This window comes from Oreochromis aureus, linkage group 14, assembly GCF_013358895.1.
Source record: "Oreochromis aureus strain Israel breed Guangdong linkage group 14, ZZ_aureus, whole genome shotgun sequence".
Classification (NCBI taxonomy): Eukaryota; Metazoa; Chordata; class Actinopteri; order Cichliformes; family Cichlidae; genus Oreochromis; species Oreochromis aureus.
In genome coordinates this window covers 6,521,648-6,540,720 of record NC_052955.1, presented here as the reverse complement: position 1 = coordinate 6,540,720, position 19,073 = coordinate 6,521,648, and the positions used below count along the sequence as shown (strand labels likewise).

The following is a 19,073-nucleotide window of genomic DNA, read 5'->3' as shown; positions in this document are numbered from 1 at the left end:
ATTGCCTGTTTATACCCTGTCCTTATCTTCAACGTCATGCTGCTCTGTTGTATCTTAATTGCCCCTTGGGGATAAATAAAGTCTTTCTGATTCTGATTCTCATTAGTGCTGAGCAGGTAACCCCAGTTTCATATGAAAAAGAAAATAAACAATCCAAATAACGTCTGACAAAGACTTGATAATGAATAACTTTGTGAAATGTTCTTTTCAAATTAAGATCATGAGTATTTGCTACTTTAACAGCATTCACTGTAAACATATTTTCAGTTTTTACAAGTGAAGCACAATATTGGATTGCTTGGATTCATTTCACAGAGTTGATTGGTTTTGTAAGAGAGCAGATTTGTATTAGAAACTGAACCTATTTTATAATATTTACCTATGCTGTTACAGACAACATGTAAATGTTCAAACAGGTGCCAGAACAGTGTGTGGGTCAAATCTTGATTCCAGTAGAGGGCAGTGTAGACTGTCAAATGAGCAATATCTTTGGCTATTTTTCTGTGTTCATGTGAGATTTTATTATCAGTTGTCCTTATCAACAAGGTCTGGTTATATTTTGTGTCGACTGACATCATTATCAAGTTTGTAGTGTTGTGCAGCACATTTGCAATATTTTGAATTGTTTTTAAGGACATTTTCCACCAATTTTGTAATTAAATAAATAACTTTCTGACAACAGATTCTTGCTCAGCTTGTCATTGTTTGATGTATTAGCATCAACATGCACAAATTATCATTTGAATAAAAATGAACTTTGGTTTAATAGTAATAAAAAATTTAATAGTGTGCACAAATCAAACTGTTTTTTTCACCATCCTGCACCTATGTAGTAAAGTAATTTCAGCAAGATGAGCATCCTAAAATTAATCATTACTAATCGCATGCTTTAAGTCATTTCATTGAATTTGTAAAACTCAACTGAAGCTTAGGATGAGCGATGACCTGCTGGTTTACATGTTTAATCTTTATCATTCAAATCAAATGTTGCAACAGCTTTTTGTCAATGAGCATGGTTAATGAGGTAAAAGTGTGCTAAGGTCCACAAGACTAAAATATCACATTGGTCATGTGTGTCCAACCAGCCAACCCCTGTTAAATATAAACTAGCTACAGGAGCCAATCACAGAGAGAAAGTAGGTATATAAGGAAGGACAAAAATACAAAAATGATACAACATTATGGAGTTTTCTGCCACAGTGATCTTGGCAGGGCTAATCTTAGCTCTGCTGTGGCTGTTTAGTGTAAAAAGAAGGAAGTATCGCCTGCCTCCAGGACCTGCTCCACTTCCTCTTCTAGGAAACCTGCCACAAATAGACAAAAATGCACCTTTTAAAAGCATTCTTAAGGTGAGTTTGGAAATGCATTTTTCTTTTTTTTTTTTTAGCATTTTTCATATTGTTAAATTCTGTATTTTTGGCATGTTCAGTAACTTATGAATAAACAAGAGCGCCCTCCATTACTGTTTTGGATTTTTGTTTTAGCTGCATGCTGACGTTGCATGAATACAAAAAAGTTTTTTGCTTTGTTTTAGTTCAGTGAAAACTATGGTCCTGTGATGACACTGTACATGGGCAGGCAGCGGACAGTGGTTCTGGTGGGGTATGATGCTGTGAAAGAAGCCTTGGTGGATCAGGCAGATGACTTCACAGGCAGAATGCCCGTGCCATTTCTGTTAAAAGCTACCAAGGGCTATGGTAACAAGACACCATATATCTGTTTTCAAGACAGGTTATTTTGTTTGGCATGACTCCAAATCAACTTTACATGAAAATAAAGAACTTTCACAAAATAGTTTGTGTGAAGTTTTTCCTAATCTTGACATTGCATGTTCTCAGGTTTAGGAATCAGTAATGGGGAGCGCTGGCGCCAAATGCGACACTTCACACTTACAACCCTGAGAGACTTTGGGATGGGACGCAAGGGGATGGAAGAATGGATCCAAGAAGTCAGCGAACACTTGAGGGCTCACATACGTACATTTAAAGGTGCGTTTTCAACATGTTGAGGGTGGATTTGAAAAAGGACTGTTGCACAATATCTCAAGTTTTCTTTTTCCCTTAATCACTGCTCGAGTCTCTCACTCTTTTTTTGAGTACAGTAGCTTGAATATGACCCAAAAAAGTTCAATTCAATATTTACCTGAGAAGTTACTGTCACTTTGGAAAAAAAGGAAACATAATAACAAGAACATTTCTTGGAAATACTACAAAACTCTTCATTTGTGCCTGCACAAGAAATAGGCTGTAGTAAGAGAGGTCAGGGAAACAAAATAAATATGTAACAAAATGCCCCAAACACGCATTAACATATGAAGACTAAAACTATCAGATTTTGTAATTCATATAGAAATCCTGTTTTGTCTGAACTCTTTAATCTTTGCACAGAAAACATACAGTATTGCATAACCTGCTAAAACACTAAAGTATCATTTATAGCGTTGGCTTGCTGTGACATGACTGATGCACTTGGAAAGGATCAACTTATCCATGCTGATTTACAGTTATATATTTTAATAAAATGATTTATATTAAATTGTCACATCCCCCTGAGAACTGAGGAAAAATTGATCTTTCAGTCAAACTTTTTTTTGTGATTTGTGTCAACTGCAGAGGACCGAACTGAATAGGCTGGGTCTCAGGAGAATATTATCAATAAAAGTTAATGATCTAACCATAAGTTTGAAGCAAAAGCAGTTTAAACAGAGTGGCCTATATAACAGAGTAAGTAGGTGTGAACACACAGATAATTTTGTGCCATGCCTAGGAACTATGCTGCTGTTAATACTTAAAGTGGAATTGCACTATAATGGAGTAATGCTGCTCCCTGGTCAGTCTGGGCCTTTATGTGAAGAGTTTGAAGCTTCAGAGTCCTCTCACAGTACAAACAAATGGGTTTCAGTCTATTTGTTAATCCTAAGCTGGCTGTAGGTGTGTGTGTGTCTGCCTCCTTGTGTTAGCTTTGTGTTTTACCTTATGACTACTGGGGTACATGCTAGAAACAAACAATCCAAAAAATACTTAAGTATTTACTCCATAGCAGACAGTGAAGTACAACAAAGTATTTGGCAGGTAGATTCTAATGAAGCAACATAGAACGGGGGAAATTCAGCATTGGCAGGAAATAACACAATACCTATGGGCCTCGATGCTGGTGGTAATAATAACACAGCTGGAGACTTGGATGAGCAACAGTGATAAAATGGACATGGCTGAGGGGGAATTCGAAAGGTAAAATGACAGAAACACACTGAGATCTAAAGCACAGGGAGTGGAGAATTTTTTATTATAAATTTATAGAAAATCAAATCACATAATCAGAGTGATGATGAAAGGATTTGATTTAAAAACAGGAAAGCAAAAGTGAGGAAAAGAAAAGAATTGCAGTCCAAAAGCCCAAAAGTCCAGACAGATGACTTCATTATTGAATGTTATGATCATATGATAATTAGCCTTAGTTGACTTCAGTTGATTAAGGTGAATATTTTTTTGTTTATCATAATGCTCTCTTGTGTTGATTGTTGAGAATGTTTCTCATTGTCAAATCTTTCTTCAAAGAGAAACTTTAAGCTAAATGAGATGATTTATTTAAATAAAGATTTGACATATTTGTATTTGTAACTTTCAACTGTCTTTTTCCTTTTTCTCCAGGTAAACCATTTGACCCCAATTTTGTTAAGCAGCACCGTTTCTAATGTGATCTGCTGCCTGGTTTTTGGGCAACGCCGCTTTTGAAGACAAGCAGTTCCTGCACCTTCTGACCATCATGTCTAAGATGTTAAGGTTCAATAGTAGTCCTCTTGGTCAGGTCAGTGGACATGATTACAAAAAAATTAAAATATAAAAAGTAGAACAAACATACTAATTGAATAGTTCTGCATTATTACCTACAAACCAATAAAGCTGAAGTGTGTTGTCCAAAAAACACACAATAATACTGGTTGCATGTTTCCACACGTCTTTAGACAAATAAAGCTGCTGTGTTTTTCCCTCCTGAAGATGTACAACATCTTTCCCTGGCTCATGGAGCATCTCCCTGGCTACCACCAAACTATTTTTGGCTATATAAAGGAGGCCAGAGATTTTATCGAAAGGAAAATCCAAGAGCACAAAGAGACACTGGACCCCAGCTCCCCGAGAGACTACATTGACTGCTTCCTCATCAGAATTAATCAGGTTGGAAAGAACTTAAGGATCAGTTGCTTTGTTAAGGACACTTAGCACTGTGTCCTTCTTTTTGAGTAGAAATGATGGATTCAAATACCATATTTTCGGACTATAAAGCACACCGGATTATAAGACACACTGTCGATGAACCTGTCTGTTCTCATACATAAGGCGCTCCGGATTATAAGGCCCATTAAGCGAAACAAAACAGTCAGATAAGTCAAACTTTGCTTAACTCATTCTTCTTGCTTCCTCCACTTCCGTACCATTGATTCATTAATGTTGAATTCTCTCACAGCTGCTCTATTCCCATGTTGTTGCAGTATATTAATGACTAACCTCGTATGGTGGATGGATTATCTCAGTTGTTCTCCTGACTGAGGTTTGGTCAGTTTACAGCATCCTGCCATGCGACTGCATTTGTTCCTAACCATCGAAACGCATGCGTTAATTTATATTGCATGGAAAAAGTTAGCATTCATCCTTCAGCTTCACTGTGTTTATGTTATGCTAACATAGCTGTGTCGCTAGCGATAACGTAGCACATCATTATATATTATTTACATAATATATATATATATTATATATCATTATATACAGCCAACTTCGGTAACCCTACAAACGTCACTGCTGTTTAGTTTTCTGTCTTCATTTATGTTGGAAGTGATAGCAGAGCTATATGTTTGATTTTTTTTTCCAAAACTCTCTGTCAGAACATGGTACATCATGTTTTAGTGGAAAACTAGCGAGCTAACTTCCTGCTACCCTCTAACTCCATTAAATGTAATAAATTCTGTTTTCATGGATGTCTGGATGTTAAACTTAATTGTTACACCTGGTAAAGCAGCAACACTGATCATTTTATTAAAGATCAAAGAATTTAGACAGTTTGTAACTCTCACTCATGCCACAGTCTTCGTTTGACTTTGGGACCTGAAGCAGACAGAGTTTTGGACTCCTGACTATGGTAGCCCTAATGTTCCAACAATCTATGAAGTGGTGTGGCTTGGTAGCTTACCAAAGTCGTACTAAAACATTTTTTGACAGATTTTTGAGTGCCGTGTACCACATAAAATCGGTTCGAGGTCAGTAAACACAACCAGAATTCATATATAAGGTGGACCGGATTTTAAGGTGCACTGTCGATTTTCGAGAAAATTAAAAGATTTTAAGTGTGCCTTATAACCCGAGAAATACGGTATGTATTATTTATTCAAACTATATTTCAAGTGGGTCTGTTGCCTGCTGCTGAAAAGGCATTTAAGTATTTCAAATTTTTGTTTAGTCAACAATATTCCTAATTTGTCTCCTTAGGAGAAGGACAATCCCTCAAGTGAGTTCAACTACGACAACTTGGTTTCTACTGTATTGAATCTGTTTGTTGCTGGAACAGAGACCACCAGCTCCACCCTGAGATATGCTCTCGCTGTGCTGATTAAATACCCCAAAATACAGGGTAGGTGTACACAAAAAAGTATTACCAACTTGCTTTTAGCACTAAATACATTATAGCTAGGAATAAGTCTGTTTGTGGATCTAAAACTTGGCAGTCATTACAAACAGATCAGAGCGGTAATAGTTTTTGTTTTGCTTTGTCCAGAGAAAATGCAGCAAGAGATTGACACTGTAATGGGAAAAGATCGTTGTCCCAGGATGGACGACAGGAAGTCCCTCCCATTTTCAGATGCTGTCATCCATGAGGTGCAGCGTTTTCTTGACATTGCCCCCTTGAGCGCACCTCACTACACACTGAATGACATATCCTTCAAGGGTTATACAATCCCAAAGGTATTCTTAATTCCAAGACATATGTATTACAGTCTGTATTAAGTCCATTGTGCATCATGTCAGGGGTTAATGTCAAAAGCAATAAAATCATCAATAGACTAACAACATATTTGTTCTGAACAGGACACTGTAATTATTCCTCTCTTGCACTCTGTGCTGAAAGAGGAAAAGCAATGGGCCACTCCCAGGTTCTTCAATCCCCAGCACTTCTTGGACCATAACGGCAACTTCAAGAAAAATCCTGCATTCATGCCATTCTCTGCAGGTACATGAAGTCCTGACACAGTTGATAAATTATAAAATTTTCCGCTGTAGCTCTATATAAATCAGCTAATCTGGCCCCAAGGCACTTATTATTGTAAGGTAGAAACCCTAAAATAATAAGAACAAGCAATTTTGTTCACCATAGATTGATTTGTGATTGTGTGTCTTTACAGGGAAGAGAGCGTGTGTTGGCGAGTCTCTTGCTCGTATGGAGCTTTTTATCTTCTTAGTCTCACTGGTGCAGGATTTCACCTTTTCCTGTGAAGGAGGCCCTGACAGTGTAGACCTCGAGCCAGAGTACAGCAGCTTTGCCAATTTACCTCGAACTTATCAAATCATAGCCACAGCACGTTAAAAAGAGAGTCACTCAATCTGTCATCATTTGAAGCACTATGACTGACATGGATCTCTACAACATGCTGTATTGCACTAATGTGGTGCAGTAGCATTAAATGCACAATTAAAAGTAGAGTTAAATGAATGTGCAATCAATCTTTGCTGTTATGTCTGTGATACAGAACAAAAGACATTAAACCCCAAGAAAATGCTTTGGAGTAATAATGAGAGTAGTAATTAGATCAAACATAAACTAAGTAGCAATGAGTATAAACTACATAGATCTAGTACCAATCACAAATCTAACAAACAAGTAACAGAATACAAAGGTTATCTAATAGATGACAGTTGAAATTTTGCTGTATTGCATAGCTCATGTATGAATCCTGCTTTGCCTGTACTCTTTATTCCTTACGTATATCTGGATGCAGTGGATTCAAGGTAAAGATAATACATAACCTGCAAAAGCATTACAGCTTCATGCATACCCTTGCTTTTCTAAGACATCAAAAAAGATCTTTAAAACAACATTTTAACTGTAACAAATAGCAGTTAATTGTTGCACCAGAGTGGATCAATATATTCATTGTAACCACACTATTACAACACCAACAGTCACAATATCAATAAATGTTAATGATTGAGGAGCTTTAAAAAGGTTACACTGAGTGACCTATGTGCCAGACAGCCAGTGGATGTCCAAGTAAACACATAGGCAACATTATGTCATGTCAGACAAAGCTAAAGACTATACTGTAAATACTGACAGCATTTAAAAGTACTGACATGGTAGACCTAAAGTTAATAATTTGAAAACCCAATATGATTGTTGGGTTTTTCTCTGTAGATATTATTGTTGGGTCTGCCTTAAAATATAAAGCGCCTTGAGGTGACTGTTGTTGTGATTTGGGGCTGTATAAATAAAATTGAATTGAATTGAAAATGGTCAAAGCACACCATCAGAGCAGCCTGTTATTACTACTTGTAGAGTGCTCTGATAGAATCCCCATTAACTTAAGAAAAAATAGTCGTCCTCTAGTATAGAATTGAAGGATATCTGTCCTCTTCCAGAAGCACGTTGCTTTATTCTTTGACGTCAACCTTCATGTCTGCTTCTTTTTGCATTGTCATCATGCTGCTGAAGCACCATATCTGCATTTAAGGGCTTTATGTTAATATACAACCGTGTTCTATCAATAATTACAAATGTCATGCTCATTGTTTGCTGCATGACATGACTAGTGGGTTTAATTTTTTCAAAATAAATGATGTAAAACCTAAAAAAATATATTCTCTCTGTTTATGGTGTTGAAATTAATAAAAAAAAAATTAATAGTCCATTTACTAATTTCAGGTAACTTGTTGCTGCTTTCTAAATTGATACATAGTTCAAAATTTGGTATAGACACATTACGAGGGATTTCTTGACTCGGTTCAAAATGGAACCAAACCAAATGCAAAAGCAATACAAACACTATGTGTTGCACTTATAAGTTAACTAATAGCTAGTACAAATTACTTTAAGCCTGTCAACAAAGCATAAAGGTTTTTATGTAAATACCTAGTCTTGAATATCAAATTGTATTCACTGTTTAAACTTTACAAAACTATGTTTGTCCTTAGTGCTGAGCAGGTAACCCCAGTTTCATATGAAAAAGAAAATAAACAATCCAAATAAAGTCTGACAAAGATTTGATAATTAATAACTTTGTGAAATGTTCCTTTCAAATTTAGATCATAAGTATTTGCTACTTCAACTGCATTCACTGTAAATATATTTTATGTTTCTACAAGTGAAGCACAATATTGGATTGCTTGGATTCATTTCACAGAGTTGATTGGTTTTGTAAGAGAGCAGATTTGTATTAGAAACTGAACCTATTTTATAATATTTACCTATGCTGTTACAGACAACATATAACTCTTCAAACAGGTGTCAGAGCAGTTTGTGGGTCAAATCTTGATTCCAGTAGAGGGCAGTGTAGACTGTCAAATGAGCAATATCTTTGGCTATTTTTCTGTGTTCATGTGAGATTTTGTTATCAGTTGTCCTTATCAACAAGGTCTGGTTATATTTTGTGTTGGTTGACCACATTTGCAATATTTCAAAATGTTTTTAAGGACACTTTCCAACAATTTTGTATTTAAATCTAGCAACGATTTAAATAAATAACTTTCTGACAACAGATTCTTGCTCAGCTTGTCATTGTTTGATGTTTTAGCATGAACATGCACAAATTACCATTTGAATAAAAATGAACTTTGGTTTAATAGTAATAAAAATTTTAATAGTGTGCAAAAAACAACAGTTTTTTTTCACTATCTGGCACCTATGTAGTAAAGTAATTTCAGCAAAACGAGCATCCTGAAGTTACACAGGATGTCATATGCTCCTAGTTTTACAAATTCAATGAAATCATTGAATTTTAAAACTCAAGGAAAGTGTTGTAAAGACCCACCTTTTAGCACATCCCAGCACACCCACTCCCTTCACCAGATGCACCTTGTTTAGTTCTCTCACCTTTGATTGGGTGTGGTGCTTGTCCTTAATTGCACTCACCTGTCACACGTTATATAAGGACTGCATTCACTTTTGGCTCCCTCTTTCTTCACTCCCACATGGGGCAGCAGCAGAGGTGAGGTTCTGTTTGGGTTTTTGATTTTACGTGTTGTTTAGGGCAATGAGTAACTTAAATCTGTTTTCTTTCAGCATTGGCAGTCCATCTGTGTCTTTCCTTTGTTGATTTTGAGAATAAAAGGAGAACCCTGTGAATGATTGATGACTGCTTATTCTCATTCTAATCGGATGAGCCCATGATGATGACTACTTAAACCCTGAGCCTTCCTTCCTTCATAACAGAAAGCTTGGGATGAGCAATGCTTTACATGTTTTGACTTTATTATTCAAATCAAATGTTGCAACAGCTTTTTTGTCAATGAGCATGATTAATGAGGTGAAAGTGTGCTAAGGTGCACAAGACTACAACATCATACTGGTCATGTGTGTCCAACCAGCCAACCCCTGTTAAATATAAACTAGCTACAGGGGCCAATCACAGAGAGAAAGTAGGTATATAAGGAAGGACAAAAAAAACAAAAATGATACAACATTATGGAGTTTTCTGCCACAGTGATCTTGGCAGGGCTAATCTTAGCTCTGCTGTGGCTGTTTAGTGTAAAAAGAAGGAAGTATAGCCTGCCTCCAGGACCTGCTCCGCTTCCTCTTCTAGGAAACCTGCCACAAATAGACAAAAATGCACCTTTTAAAAGCATTCTTAAGGTGAGTTAGGAAATGCATTTTTTTTTTAGCATTTTTCATATTGTTAAATTCTGTATTTTTGGCATGTTCAGTAATTTATGAATAAACAAGAGCGCCCTCCATTACTGTTTTGGATTTTTGTTTTAGCTGCATGCTGACGTTGCATGAATACAAAAAAGTTTTTTGCTTTGTTTTAGTTCAGTGAAAACTATGGTCCTGTGATGACACTGTACATGGGCAGGCAGCGGACAGTGGTTCTGGTGGGGTATGATGCTGTGAAAGAAGCCTTGGTGGATCAGGCAGATGACTTCACAGGCAGAATGCCCGTGCCATTTCTGTTAAAAGCTACCAAAGGCTATGGTAACAAGACACCATATATCTGTTTTCAAGACCAGTGATTTCTTTGGCAGGACTCCAAATCAACTTTACATGAAAATAAAGAACTTTCACAAAATAGTTTGTGTGAAGTTTTTCCTAATCTTGACATTGCATGTTCTCAGGTTTAGGAATCAGTAATGGGGAGCGCTGGCGCCAAATGCGACGCTTCACACTTACAACCCTGAGAGACTTTGGGATGGGACGCAAGGGGATGGAAGAATGGATCCAAGAAGTCAGCGAACACTTGAGGGCTCACATACGTACATTTAAAGGTGCGTTTTCAACATGTTGAGGGTGGATTTGAAAAAGGACTGTTGCACAATATCTCAAGTTTTCTTTTTCCCTTAATCACTGCTCAAGTCTCTCACTCTTTTTTGAGTACAGTAGCTTGAATATGACCCAAAAAGTTCAATTCAATATTTACCTGAGAAGTTACTGTCACTTTGAAAAAAGGAAACATAATAACAAGAACATTTCTTGGAAATACTACAAAACTCTTCATTTGTGCCTGCACAAGAAATAGGCTGTAGTAAGAGAGGTCAGGGAAACAAAATAAATATGTAACAAAATGCCCCAAACACGCATTAACATATGAAGACTAAAACTATCAGGTTTTGTAATTCATATACAAATACTGCTTTGTCTGAACTCTTTGCAATACTGTATGTTGCACAGAAAACATAGTATTGCATAACCTTCTAAAACACTAAAGTATCATTTATAGCGTTGGCTTGCTGTGACATGACTGATGCACTTGGAAAGGATCAACTTATCCATGCTGATTTACAGTTATATATTTTAATAAAATGATTTATATTAAATTGTCACATCCCCTGAGAACTGAGGAAAATTGATCTTTCAGTCAAACTTTTTTTGTGATTTGTGTCAACTGCAGAGGACCGAACTGAATAGGCTGGGTCTCAGGAGAATATTATCAATAAAAGTTAATGATCTAACCATAAGTTTGAAGCAAAAGCAGTTTAAACAGAGTGGCCTATATAACAGAGTAAGTAGGTGTGAACACACAGATAATTTTGTGCCATGCCTAGGAACTATGCTGCTGTTAATACTTAAAGTGGAATTGCACTATAATGGAGTAATACTGCTCCCTGGTCAGTCTGGGCCTTTATGTGAAGAGTTTGAAGCTTCAGAGTCCTCTCACAGTACAAACAAATGGGTTTCAGTCTATTTGTTAATCCTAAACTGGCTGTGTGTGTGTGTGTGTCTGCCTCCTTGTGTTAGCTTTGTGTTAACCTTATGACTACTGGGGTACATGCTAGAAACAAACAATCCAAAAAATACTTAAGTATTTACTCCATAGCAGACAGTGAAGTACAACAAAGTATTTGGCAGGTAGATTCTAATGAAGCAACATAGAAGGGTGGAAATTCAGCATTGGCAGGAAATAACACAATACCTATGGGCCTCGATGAATGGTGGTAATAATAACACAGCTGGAGACTTGGATGAGCAACAGTGATAAAATGGACATGGCTGAGGGAGAATTCGAAAGGTAAAATGACAGAAACACACTGAGATCTAAAGCACAGGGAGTAGGGACTTTTTATTATAAATTTATAGAAAATCAAATCACATAATCAGAGTGATGATGAAAGGATTTGGGGCAGCACGGTGGCACGGTGGTTAACACTGTTGCCGCACAGCAAGAAGGTCCTGAGTTCAATTCCACCATCAGGCCGGGGTCTTACTGTGTGGAGTTTGCATGTTCTCCCCGTGTTTGCGTGGGTTCTCTCCGGGTACTCCGGCTTCCTCCCACTGTCCAAAGACGTGCAGCTTATGGGGATAGGTTAATTGGATAATCCAAATTGCCACTAGGTGTAAATGTGCGAGTGAATGTGAGTGCGAATGGTTGTCCGTCCTGTGTGTTGGCCCTGCGACAGACTGGCGACCTGTCCAGGGCGTGCCCGCCTCTCCCCTATGACAGCTGGGATAGGCTCCAGCGCCCCCCGCGACCCTGAAAAGGATAAGCGGAAGCGAATGGATGGATGGATGGAAAGCAAAAGTGAGCAAAAGAATTGCAGTCCAAAAGCCCAAAAGTCCAGACAGATGACTTCATTATTGAATGTTATGATCATATGATAATTAGCCTTAGTTGACTTCAGTTGATTAAGGTGAATATTTTTTTTGTTTATCATAATGCTCTCTTGTGTTGATTGTTGAGAATGTTTCTCATTGTCAAATCTTTCTTCAAAGAGAAACTTTAAGCTAAATGAGATGATTTATTTAAATAAAGATTTGACATATTTGTATTTGTAATTTGTAACTTTCCAACTGTCTTTTTCCTTTTCTCCAGGTAAACCATTTGACCCCCAATTTTTGTTAAGCAGCACCGTTTCTAATGTGATCTGCTGCCTGGTCTTTGGGGAATGCTTCGCTTTTGAAGACAAGCAGTTCCTGCACCTTCTGACCATCATGTCTAAGATGTTAAGGTTCAATAGTAGTCCTCTTGGTCAGGTCAGTGGACATGATTACAAAAAAATTAAAATATAAAAAGTAGAACAAACATACTAATTGAATAGTTCTGCATTATTACCTACAAACCAATAAAGCTGAAGTGTGTTGTCCAAAAAACACACAATAATACTGGTTGCATGTTTCCACACGTCTTTAGACAAATAAAGCTGCTGTGTTTTTCCCTCCTGAAGATGTACAACATCTTTCCTGGCTCATGGAGCATCTCCTGGCTACCACCAAACTATTTTTGGCTATATAAAGGAGGCCAGAGATTTTATCGAAAGGAAAATCCAAGAGCACAAAGAGACACTGGACCCCAGCTCCCGAGAGACTACATTGACTGCTTCCTCATCAGAATTAATCAGGTTGGAAAGAACTTAAGGATCAGTTGCTTTGTTAAGGACACTTAGCACTGTGTCCTTCTTTTTGAGTAGAAATGATGGATTCAAATACCATATTTTCGGACTATAAGGCACACCGGATTATAAGACACACTGTCGATGAACCTGTCTGTTCTCATACATAAGGCGCTCCGGATTATAAGGCCCATTAAGCGAAACAAAACAGTCAGATAAGTCAAACTTTACTTAACTCATTCTTCTTGCTTCCTCCACTTCCGTACCATTGATTCATTAATGTTGAATTCTCTCACAGCTGCTCTATTCCCATGTTGTTGCAGTATATTAATGACTAACCTCGTATGGTGGATGGATTATCTCAGTTGTTCTCCTGACTGAGGTTTGGTCAGTTTACAGCATCCTGCCATGCGACTGCATTTGTTCCTAACCATCGGGAACCCTCACGTTAATTTATATTGCATGGAAAAAAGTTAGCATTCATCCTTCAGCTTCACTGTGTTTGTTATGCTAACATAGCTGTGTTGCTAGCGATAACGTAGCACATCATTATATACCAGCTAGTCCAACTTCAGTAACCCTACAAACGTCACTGCTGTTTAGTTTTCTGTCTTCATTTATGTTGGAAGTGATAGCAGAGATGTATGTTTGGTTTTTTTTTTCCAAAATTCTCTGTCAGAACATGGTACATCATGTTTTAGTGGAAAACTAGCGAGCTAACTTCCTGCTACCCTCTAACTCCATTAAATGTAATAAATTCTGTTTTCATGGATGTCTGGATGTTAAACTTAATTGTTACACCTGGTAAAGCAGCAACACTGATCATTTTATTAAAGATAAAAGAATTTAGACAGTTTGTAACTCTCACTCATGCCACAGTCTTCGTTTGACTTTGGGACCTGAAGCAGACGGAGTTTTGGACTCCTGACTATGGTAGCCCTAATGTTCCAACAATCTATGAAGTGGTGTGGCTTGGTAGCTTACCAAAGTCGTACTAAAACATTTTTTGACAGATTTTTGAGCGCCTTGTACCACATAAAATTGGTTCGAGGTCAGTAAACACAACCAGAATTCATATATAAGGTGGACCGGATTTTAAGGTGCACTGTCGATTTTCGAGAAAATTAAAAGATTTTAAGTGTGCCTTATAACCCGAGAAATACGGTATGTATTATTTATTCAAACTATATTTCAAGTGGGTCTGTTGCCTGCTGCTGAAAAGGCATTTAAGTATTTCAAATTTTTGTTTAGTCAACAATATTCCTAATTTGTCTCCTTAGAAGGACAATCCCTCAAGTGAGTTCAACTACGACAACTTGGTTTCTACTGTATTGAATCTGTTTGTTGCTGGAACAGAGACCACCAGCTCCACCCTGAGATATGCTCTCACTGTGCTGATTAAATACCCCAAAATACAGGGTAGGTGTACACAAAAGAATTACCAACTTGCTTTTAGCACTAAATACATTATAGTTAGGAATAAGTCTGTTTGTGGATCTAAAACTTAGCAGTCATTACAAACAGATCAGAGCAGTTATAGTTTTTGTTTTGCTTTGTCCAGAGAAAATGCAGCAAGAGATTGACACTGTAATGGGAAAAGATCGTTGTCCCAGGATGGACGACAGGAAGTCCCTCCCATTTTCAGATGCTGTCATCCATGAGGTGCAGCGTTTTCTTGACATTGTCCCCTTCAGCATACCTCACTATGCACTGAATGACATATCCTTCAAGGGTTATACAATCCCAAAGGTATTTTTAATTCCAAGACATATGTATTACAGTCAGTATTAAGTCCATTGTGCATCATGTCAGGAGTTAATGTCAAAAGCAATAAAATCATCAATAGACTAACAACATATTTGTTCTGAACAGGACACTGTAATTATTCCTCTCTTGCACTCTGTGCTGAAAGAGGAAAAGCAATGGGCTACTCCCAGGTTCTTCAATCCCCAGCACTTCCTGGACCATAACGGCAACTTCAAGAAAAATCCTGCATTCATGCCATTCTCTGCAGGTACATGAAGTCCTGACACAGTTGATAAATTATACTATTTTCAGCTGTAGCTCTATATAAATCAGCTAACCTGGCCTCAAGGCACTTATTATTGTAAGGTAGAAACCCTAAAATAATAAGAACAAGCAATTTTGTTCACCATAGATTGATTTGTGATTGTGTGTCTTTACAGGGAAGAGAGCGTGTGTTGGCGAGTCTCTTGCTCGTATGGAGCTTTTTATCTTCTTGGTCTCACTGCTGCAGGATTTCACCTTTTCCTGTGATGGAGGCCCTGACAGTGTAGACCTCGAGCCAGAGTACAGCAGCTTTGCCAATTTACCTCGAAGTCATCAAGTCATAGCCACAGCACGTTAAAAAGAGTCACTCAATCTGTCATCATTTGAAGCACTATGACTGACATGGATCTCTACAACATGCTGTATTGCATTAATGTGGTGCAGTAGCATTAAATGCACAATTAAAAGTAGAGTTAAATGAATGTGCAATAAATCTTTGCTGTTATATCTGTGACATAGAACAAAAGACATTCAACCCCAAGAAAATGCTTTGGAGTAATAGTAGTCTTTTAGACTCTTTTGTTTTGTCACTTTTTGTATTTTCTATAACCCGATTTTTCTTTTGTTTTAATTTGTGTTAATTTTGATATAATATAACTCATATCATTTTAAGAATAAAGTTATAACTCTGAAAAACCTCTTGGTAGTTTTTTTTAAACACAAAATTCTCTACAGTTTCCTACCTGTGTGTGTGTGTGTGTGTGTGTGTGTGTGTGTGTGTGTGTGTGTGTGTGTGTGTGTGTGTGTGTGTGTGTGTGTGTGTGTGTGTGTGTGTGTGTGTGTGTGTGTGTGTGTGTGTTCTCATATTCCTTCTTCCTGATGTTTCTATCACTTGGTTTAACTACATCTATCACTACAGTTGTCTTATTTCTTCTGCTTGTCCACCACCACTATGTCTTATTGGTTAGCCATCACCAGTTTGTCCATCTGTATCTGGAAGAATCTGAGCTTGGTCATTCTCAACCACCCTAGTGAACGTATCCTATTGTGTCCTGTGGACTTTCAGGCCAGACCCTCTTGTGGGTAAACAATAAGTGGGATGTGGAGTTTTAGCTGGGAAGGCCTAATTTTTATATTTAAAATGTTCTCTTTTTTTTTTTTTTTTTTTAAAGTAAAAACAAACAAGCGTATCTATCGAGAGTGAGAGTATCTTTACATACGTGAAGTAAAAATACCTACAGAGCTTGGAAAGAAAAGCGTCTGGACTTGTTTAATTTGCTTGAAGACGTTTCGCCTCTCATCTGAGAAGCTTCCTCAGTTCTTCGAGCCAAGGTGTGACAATGGGTGTAGGTCACCCAGTGTATTGTGACCTACAGTCGTTTTCACACCTTGGCTTGGGTGATTAGGTAGAGGATCATTAGGGGGTCCTTCGTCCCTCTGGGGGGATAGTCCCATAGGGCTGGGACTCTCCACCATTTGACCTTAGAACTGAAGAAGCTTCTTGGATGAGAGGTGAAACGTCTTGAGGCAACTTAAAGAAGTCCAGACGCTTTTCTTTCAAAGCTCCTTAGACTACGACGACCTGGTTGACTGAGAACATTTACAGACATAAAAATTCCTACAATTTATCACATACTGGAATATAATGCATTCAGGTTCTAAGAGTTTCTGTAGTGTTTTAAACTAAATAGTGAATTTACTGACTGACAGGGGATTTCTCTGTGGTTCTGTTAAACACGTATCTGTATCAGGCATTTTTCTTCCAAGGATAGATAAAGTCTTGTCATGTCCATTAGGTGGAAGTTGTCGTGCCTCCATCTTCTCAGTCTGCCTCATGGCTCAGCTGCTGTTGGCATCAGCTGGGGTCCTGTAAGGGTGAGCTTTGTAGTCAAGGTAACCAAGAGGGGTTCCCCTTCCCATGGTTACACATAGGTCCATCACACCTGCACCTGGCTGCCCTAAAGTTGATCGGATGGAGATTGGAGTGCGGGCTTACCCTACGGGGGCCCAATCAGCACCCCCCCGAAGCAACCAAGCGTAGGTGAGGTTTCACTAATGTGCTTCCTCCTTAGTCTCGGGGCTTCCCGGGACCTCAACCTTTTTGCAGTGGCTCTGATGTATCCAGGAGGGGGTCTCTGCAATTTTACAGGCTGTGGGTGTGGTCAATAACACTTGATATGGGCCCTCCCAGCGAGGCGAGCTCCAATTTCTCCTCTGGAGCACACGTAATAGGACCGAGTCGCCTGGTTTCAACCTGCAAGAGACTGGAGAAGAGTCATACGGCAGTTTATTGTTCAAAACAGTATCCTTATTTTCTAGTAGTTTTGCCATCCATTCTGACAGATTTGTCTAAAGGTTCACTTTTTGCAACTGAGATTGCATCTGCTTTTTTTTCACTGGATAAATCTCTGGCCATTTTGAGAATAAGTCTATAATCACTAGAGCGTATTTTGAGCCTTGACTTTCACTTAATTCAATAAAGTCCATGTGAATGGTGTGAAATGGATGAGGTGGTGTGGGGAAGTGTCCTCTTTTTGTCCTCCGATTGCCTTGTGAATTGTTTTGTAACAGATCATGCATGTCCTCACAAATTCCTTTGCTGAAGTTTCAAAATTTAGACTATAAAAGTGTCTTTATGACCTGGACCATCCCTCCTGATGACACATGGGTCACCCCATGGGTCACTAATGCTGCTGTTCTGTGCAGGGACTTGTGAAGGAAAACCAATACTTCCTAAGTCATCAGATCGTTTTTCTAGTTGTGCTCCACACTTTAACCATTTCTTCTGTTCTGTGGTTGGTGCGGCTTTTTGTTCATCTTTAAGTACATCAAGTGATATTTGCATGGTGGATGCAGACATTATCTACAGTTTGTTGTGTGGCTAACTTAGCTGCTTGATCTGCAAAGTTATTACCTTTATTTATTTCTGATTTATCTTTTTGATGTGCAGCACATTTACACAATGCTAACTGTTTTGGCAATATTATTACTTCTAATAGTGTCCTCAGAAGATTTCCATGTTGTACTGGGTGTCCAGTAGATGCAATCATTCCTCTGTTCTGCCAAATTTTTCAAAGTGATGTACTGCTGAAAAGACATACTGACTGTCAGTGTATATATTTATATCTTGGCCTGCGAGTGTGAGGATGTCAACGGTTTCGCTTCTACAACTCTGTTGTAGTTACCGCATAACCTGGGCCATTTTTAGACGCTGAGCCGTCTACAAAAACGTCAGTGAAACCAGCTTGTGGTGTGTTGTAAATGTCACCACGTGGCTTTGTCTCCTCATCTAATTTTTTCATACAGCAGTGTGGATGACCTTCTTCGGGTGAGGCCAAAAGTGCGCTTGGGTTCAACTGACAACATTTCTCGATTCTAATGTGTGATTGCGACAATAAGATTCCAACATATGAGAGTTGTCTTGCATGTGTGGGGTAAGAGAAATTGGCTTAGATTAAAATTGAAGTCACTGCGTGGGGTACTCTGATGATCAGAGTGTGCCCTAAAACAATGTCAGGCAATGCTAAACTATATTCATCTGTAATACTAGTTTCAAGTTACTGAATGCTGCTTCTGCTTTTTTCTTTGTAGATGCAACACTACATTTTTACTTAAGGCAATTTCTATTTTTTCAAAGAACTCACACATCTTACATATTTCAAACTTCTAAGTTAGGATTTAAAAAACTTCTTTATGTGAATTTTTCCCACAAGGTTCCATTCTTTCTATAGCAGCTTCATATACAGTATGCACCAGGCTTTTAATCTCTATATGGATGCATTGCTCACAGCTCTAAAACTAGACATTAGTAAATCATATGCCTAATCAGTATGTGTCACTGTGATCCACAAGCATGATCACAAATTTGTTTTTCAAACCAACAAACCAAACCAACAGAAACAAACAAAAAACAAGTTGCTGATGGCATGAACGCTTTACACACGAGTCAGAACACAAAAAGAAAAAAAAAGCTGCTGCCAGAAACAAAGCAGAAGTGTGAGGGGAAAAAAACTGAGCTCACAGACAGCTGCATGTATGAGC

At 38.1% G+C, this 19,073-nt stretch overlaps 2 pseudogenes; both read left to right on the top strand.

Annotated features, from left to right (window-relative positions):
- Nucleotides 1-1,180: 1,180 nt before the first annotated feature.
- On the top strand, nucleotides 1,181-8,740 carry LOC120443593 (annotated as a pseudogene).
- A 902-nt stretch (nucleotides 8,741-9,642) lies between these two features.
- Nucleotides 9,643-15,514, top strand: LOC116315566 (annotated as a pseudogene).
- The last annotated feature ends 3,559 nt before the right edge of the window (nucleotides 15,515-19,073 follow it).